We start from the raw sequence: 6,000 nt of genomic DNA on the forward strand, positions 1-6,000 counted from the left end.
TCATCCTCCCCAGATTAATTCAGTGTAAAGTATTACAATTGAAGGCAGAATCCTAAAATATTTATCTTGAAGTTGTTGTTGTTCTGTGCCATTGAGTTGGACCCGACTCATAGCGACCCCTCCTTGGGTTTCCAAGGCAGTATTTTGGAGGACACACACACACACAAAATGTAATCAAAATTTTATCCTTAAACATTCTGATCAGGCACATTTAAAATCACTATCTGATGACATGAAATCTACTTTTTGAAAGTGATAGTGAAAACAAAATGTGTTTAAAACACTGTAGACTACCACCAGTTCCTAAATTAGTCTATGCATTAGATTCACTTAGAGATCTTGTCCAAGGTCTTATTCCAAGGTCATAACTCAGAGCAATTTAATGTTTGAGTACATGTGCATAAATCAAAAACATTGGCCACAGAGTTGGTTCTGACTTGGGGTAACTCATGTGTGTCAGAGTAGACCTGTGCATCACAGGGTGTTCAAAGGCTGACTTTTCAGAAGTTTGGTCTTGGGACTTTCTTCTAAGATGCTTCTGGGTGGACCCAAAATTCCAGCCTTTCATTTAGCAGCCAAGCACGACCGCTTTGCACCACCTGCATACTCTGTACGCATATAGGTGTAACAAAAACGGTCATACCACCCATTCTATTTTGGAGCTTTGTTTTTCCCCTTAATCAGAATATTTACTTTTTTTTCTCCTTTTTCTTAATCTCCTAACTCGCTCCATTGTTCCTCAATCAGACCTTGCTGCTGATTTTCTCTGGTCCTGAAACAGCTCTTGGGGTCAAGTCCCTGGTCTTGGATGGTTAGGGGGTGGGGGAGAAAGAGGCTAGTTCTTGTCCCTTTGAGCCTCAACTAGCAAATTCAAGGCTTTGAGAGGGTGTGGCAAAATATTTACATTTAAGTGTTGCTTTTTGTGGCTTTATTTTATAATCCTCTTCAAATGGTCTTCTGGTCTATATATCATTTCTTTATGTTTTATTCCTTTTTTTTTTTTTCTTTTGAACTTGCTCATAAAGTCCTTTGCTTTTAGACTAAGAATGAGTGATGGAGGATAACCATTTTAGGTGAATCCTACCACGTTTGTTTGCATAAATGAAAACTGAATATTTCTCCTTCAGATAAAATTAGAAGAATAGCAAAGACAATGGTTCTCAAATTTAGCTGCATTAGAATCACGTGTGTTTTTGTTGTTGTTATGTGCCATCAAGTGGGACCCGACTCATAGTGACACCTCCTTGGGTTTCCGAGGCGGTATCACTACAGAAATAGATTGCCCAACCTTTATTCCAAGGAGTGGCTGGTGGGCTTGAATTGTCAGGCTTCTGGTTAGCAGTCAAGTGCCTTAGGCACTATGTTACCAGAGCTCCTATAGAATCACATGTAGGGATTATTAAACTAGCAATGATTGGGCCCCATCTGCAAAGCTTTGAATTCAGTAGGCTCAATGGGTGGGGTGAGGACTGAGAATTCACATTTCTAACATATTGCCAGGTAATGCTTGTGCAGCTGGCACTGAAACCACACTTTTAAAACCAAGCTTGAAAAGGATCTTTCTCTTTTTCAGTTTCCCTCTGTATGACCCACTATATACAAGTGTTTTTTTAGCTGCTAATGCCTTCATAAATGCCTATCATTGGTTAGACATCTCCAGATACTTCCTGATAATTCTCAACTTCACCAGAATTGACTTTGATTGACAATTTATCTTTGTTGTTGTGTTGTTAGGTGCTGTAGAGTCAGCTACAACTCATAATGACTCTATGCGCAACAGAGCAAACCACTGTCTAGTCCTGTGCCACCTTCACAGTCTTTGCTATGCTTACCCATTGCAGTGACTGTGTCAATTCATCTTGTGGAGAGTCTTTCTCTTTTTTGCTGACTCCCTGCTTTACCAAGCATGATGTCCTTTTCCAGGGAATGGTCCCTTTTGCCAATATACCAAAGTACATTAGACAAAATCTGGCCTTTCTTGCTTCTAAGGAACATTCTGGCAATACTTCCTCCAAGACATTTGTTCTTTCTTCTTGGCAGTCCATGATATTTTCAGTATTCTTGCCAATACCAGAAATCAAAGATATCAATTCTTTTTTGATCTGCCTTATTCATTGTCCTGCTTTCACATGCTTATAAGGCTATTGAAAATACCATGACTTGGGTCAGGCACACCTTCGCCTTCAAAAAGATATCTTTGTTCTTTAACACTTTAAAGAGGTCTCTTGCATCAGATTTTCCCAGCATGGTATGTTGTCTGATTTCTTGATGGTTGCTTCCACGGGCCACACCTTGGAAAGAAGTTTGGGCAATCTACTTCCGTAGTGATACTGCTTCGGAAACCCATGGAGGGGTCACTATGAGTCGGGTCTGACTCTATGGCAAATAACAACAACAACAACAACAGCTTCCATGGGCACTGATTGTGGTTCCAAGTAAAATGAAATCCCTGACTTCAATCTTTTCTCCATTTATCATGTTGCTTATTGTTACAGTTGTGAGGATTCTTGTTTTCTTTATGTTGAGGTGTAATCCACCCTGAAGTCTGAGGTCTTTGATCTTCATCAGTAACTGCCTCATGTCATCTTGACTTTCAGCAAACAAGGTTCTGTCATCAACACATCACAAGTTATTAATGAGTTATCTTATGACACTATAGCAGAAAATGTCCCACTGCTATTTATAATTTTTTCCAGTAATGTATCAGACATTGTTCCATAGCTACTCCTAAGGTTTTTGGTGGCTAATTTTTCAGAAGTGGATAGTTCCATCAACTAACAAACTGACAGACGTTGGTGGGAGAATTCATCTTTAGAATAGTTCAAAGTTGTCGATACATTACCTTAAAAACTGATCAGTTAATGTTCTCCTTGTATATCATCAGATGGGCAGATTAAAGTAACTCACTTATCTTCATCTTTGGAGTGGGGGGACATATTTCTACCATGTAAATCTTCAGAGATGTATTTGTCATAATTTTGAGATTTCAGAAATAAAGAGGTCATGTCATGTAAGAGGTATGGCAAAATGTAAGTTTAGCACACTATTTTGTGCATCAGGCTGGGAAAAACAAATTTCTATAAACTTGCAGATGTAGGATATGTGTGTTTGCCTCCAATGCATTTTTTCAACCTGTTTTCTTTTCAAGTGCTAATTCCTCCAGTAGAGATAATCTGTTCTCTTTCATGTTTCCTCCTTAGGCAATATATTTTGATGATTAATATAATATGGATAACATGCCTGTGTGTCTTGTTTAATTCAAAATGCTGAGGGTATTCTTTCCGGTTTAAGGGAGTTTGGAGAAATTTATATCTTGGTGGTTTGGAAAGCTCAGTTATCAGAGAAGTATTGCAGCTTGTCAGGCCCTGGCAGTTTGCCCACATTCCTAGCAGATCATTAATAAAGACTACAATTGCACCTACATTTAAGTTTGCTTCCACTCTGACTCAGCAGTTGCAGCAGCCATCTTACACTGTCAACAATCATTAAGAAGTTTCACCTGGCAAGCTCTTCAAAGAAGCTCTATTCCTCTTCAAGTTAGAGCTGTTTTTCTACCCTAACTCACTTACCTTTCAAAACTAGATTCTTTTAACAGATATCTAGGGACACATGTTTTAATAAACAGCTCAGATTTCAGTAACTAATGGTTTCAACTTCAGTTCCTTTGTGAATTAAAAATCAAGTGTTTATTTAGAAAATGCCTTTAGCAAGAGTACATTTTGGGATTTATTTCATGTTACAGATTAAATTATTGCTTGCTTACTTCCTTCATTTGAAATGCATAATTAATATTTTACAGCAAGTTTAGATTAGTGGTTACATTTTCTTCTTTACTTAATTTCCAAAGTCACTTAAAGCCATCCAAGCCCTAGTATTTTTACATCACAAACCATAAATCAAATTAAATATTGCAGTGAGGGAGCACTAATGCTACATTTAAATCCAAAGCACTAGTAAAAATATAGTTTATCTAGCTGTGTTACAAACTGTCACCCAAAAATAAATAACCTTAAAAGTTTCATAGGTTTTTTTTTCTTTTTTTTGTTAGAACATATACAATTGAAGACTTGAAAAGTACCACAAGTAATTAATGATAAAATTATAAAGATTACCACAGTTATACTCTTGTTAATTCCAGTGGAAGATGTTGTGGTTTGGGACTTTATAATAGACCTTTAAAACTATAAATTCTACAAAGATCATCTTATAACTATCACCCTGAAGATACATTCATTTGAAAGAGTTTTTAAAAATCATTATAATGTCTATTTGTGAGAAAAAAGTTATCATTCTTCTACCCGAGATTAGGGAAAGCACAGAATCTACAAAAATAAATATATTACCTCATAAATAATTGGTATGGGAAAAAATAAAGTTAAATATTGAAACAGCCTTTCAGGGTACCCTGCACCATTGTAATAACAAACAAACAATAAATAATATTTAAATAATAGCATCATAAGAAAATCCTGTTATCTCTGTGTCTTGTCTTTTCATTGAACAGAAGTAAAATCAAGGAAAATGTAGTAAAGAAAATAACATGATAAAAATAACAAAACAAATATCGAAAACTGTATGTATTGAGTTTGCACTTTCAAAAGAAATGCAATAGAATATATAAGCGGATGTTGGCTCTTGAGTCAGGCGGATGCATTGACCCTTAACTCAGCTACTTAATTGATGTGTAACAACAGGAGACTTATTTAACCTCTTTTAGCTTCAATTTCATCAACTTTTGAACCATGCTAATAATAAAGTTAGTAAAACCTACTGCTTATCTGAAAGAATTATCTTCCAGTAAAGTATATGAGAAATAATTCCATCCAGTTAAAATGAAATAAATCTATGTACATCATCTCCCCTGGTTGTTGAAAATGGCAGTTGTGAGTATTCTAAATGTCCCATGTCATGTATCATATGAATATATGTGCAAGACAAGAAAGTTGTGATTCTTGGCTGTATCCTCAGTGCATAGAACAGTGTCTGATAACATGGTACATTCTTTAAAACTGTTAAGTTGGAAGTAAGTGTGTATTTGGTGTTTGGTGTGCAAGATGAAGACATCTCTACAGTGTATTGAGTCAGTGATATAAGGTATTGAGTCTGTGACTGTTCCAACTTTCAGCTATTATGCTGCTTATCAACAAAGAGAAAATTAAGAAAAGAGTCCCATGCAATGTTGCAAGATTTAGCAAGTAAAAATATCAGGCTCTCAGTTACATTTTAAGTTCAGATAGGAACAGATTTTTTATTTTTACTATACTATGTCCCTAATGGGAGGTCTGGTGGCAAAGTGTCTAAGGCATTTGACTGCTAACCAAAAGGCTGGTGTTTCAAACCCACCAGACACTCCTCAGAAGGCAGACTGGGCAATCTACTTCCATAGAGATACCACCTCAGAAATCCAAGGCAGGGTTGCTGTGAGTAGGCCCTGAGCCCATGCAAATGAGACTTTTTTTTTTTTTTTTTTTTTAATGTACCTAATAATAACTTATAACTTTTCATTTGAAAATAAATTTAACTGAATGTCCTGTATTTTTTTCTGGCATGAACAAAAAAAGAACAGAAGGTGAAAATTATCAGTTGTTAAGGATAAACCCACTTATATAATCAAATAATAATGATGCTAATAAAACAAACACTTCATTCAGCATAATTTCCCCCAGCTTTTTGCACTCCAAGGGTGGTGATCTTGTTTCAGATTCTGGAAAGTACCAGTTTTCTCTTTTTACATTATAGGATTTCATCTATCTGAACAGAATCACCTCCCTGCCCCCAAACAAAACAAAATAAAATATATTTAGTCAGCTGTAGAGTCAGTTCAAGCATGTCAGCTTCCTGGACAACTTCCCAACCAGCACCCTTTCCTTATCTCCCACCCCCGCTTAATTCTTATATTCTCTAAAGCAATGGTCTTTGTTTTATTCACAGCACTTATCTTATTTTGCAATTATGAATTACTGAATGTAAATGTTTGATAAACATCCTTCTCTGCTACTA

Source organism: Orycteropus afer, unplaced genomic scaffold (assembly GCF_000298275.1).
Source record: "Orycteropus afer afer isolate SDZICR_OR568_19922 unplaced genomic scaffold, OryAfe1.0 scaffold00072, whole genome shotgun sequence".
Taxonomy (NCBI): Eukaryota; Metazoa; Chordata; class Mammalia; order Tubulidentata; family Orycteropodidae; genus Orycteropus; species Orycteropus afer.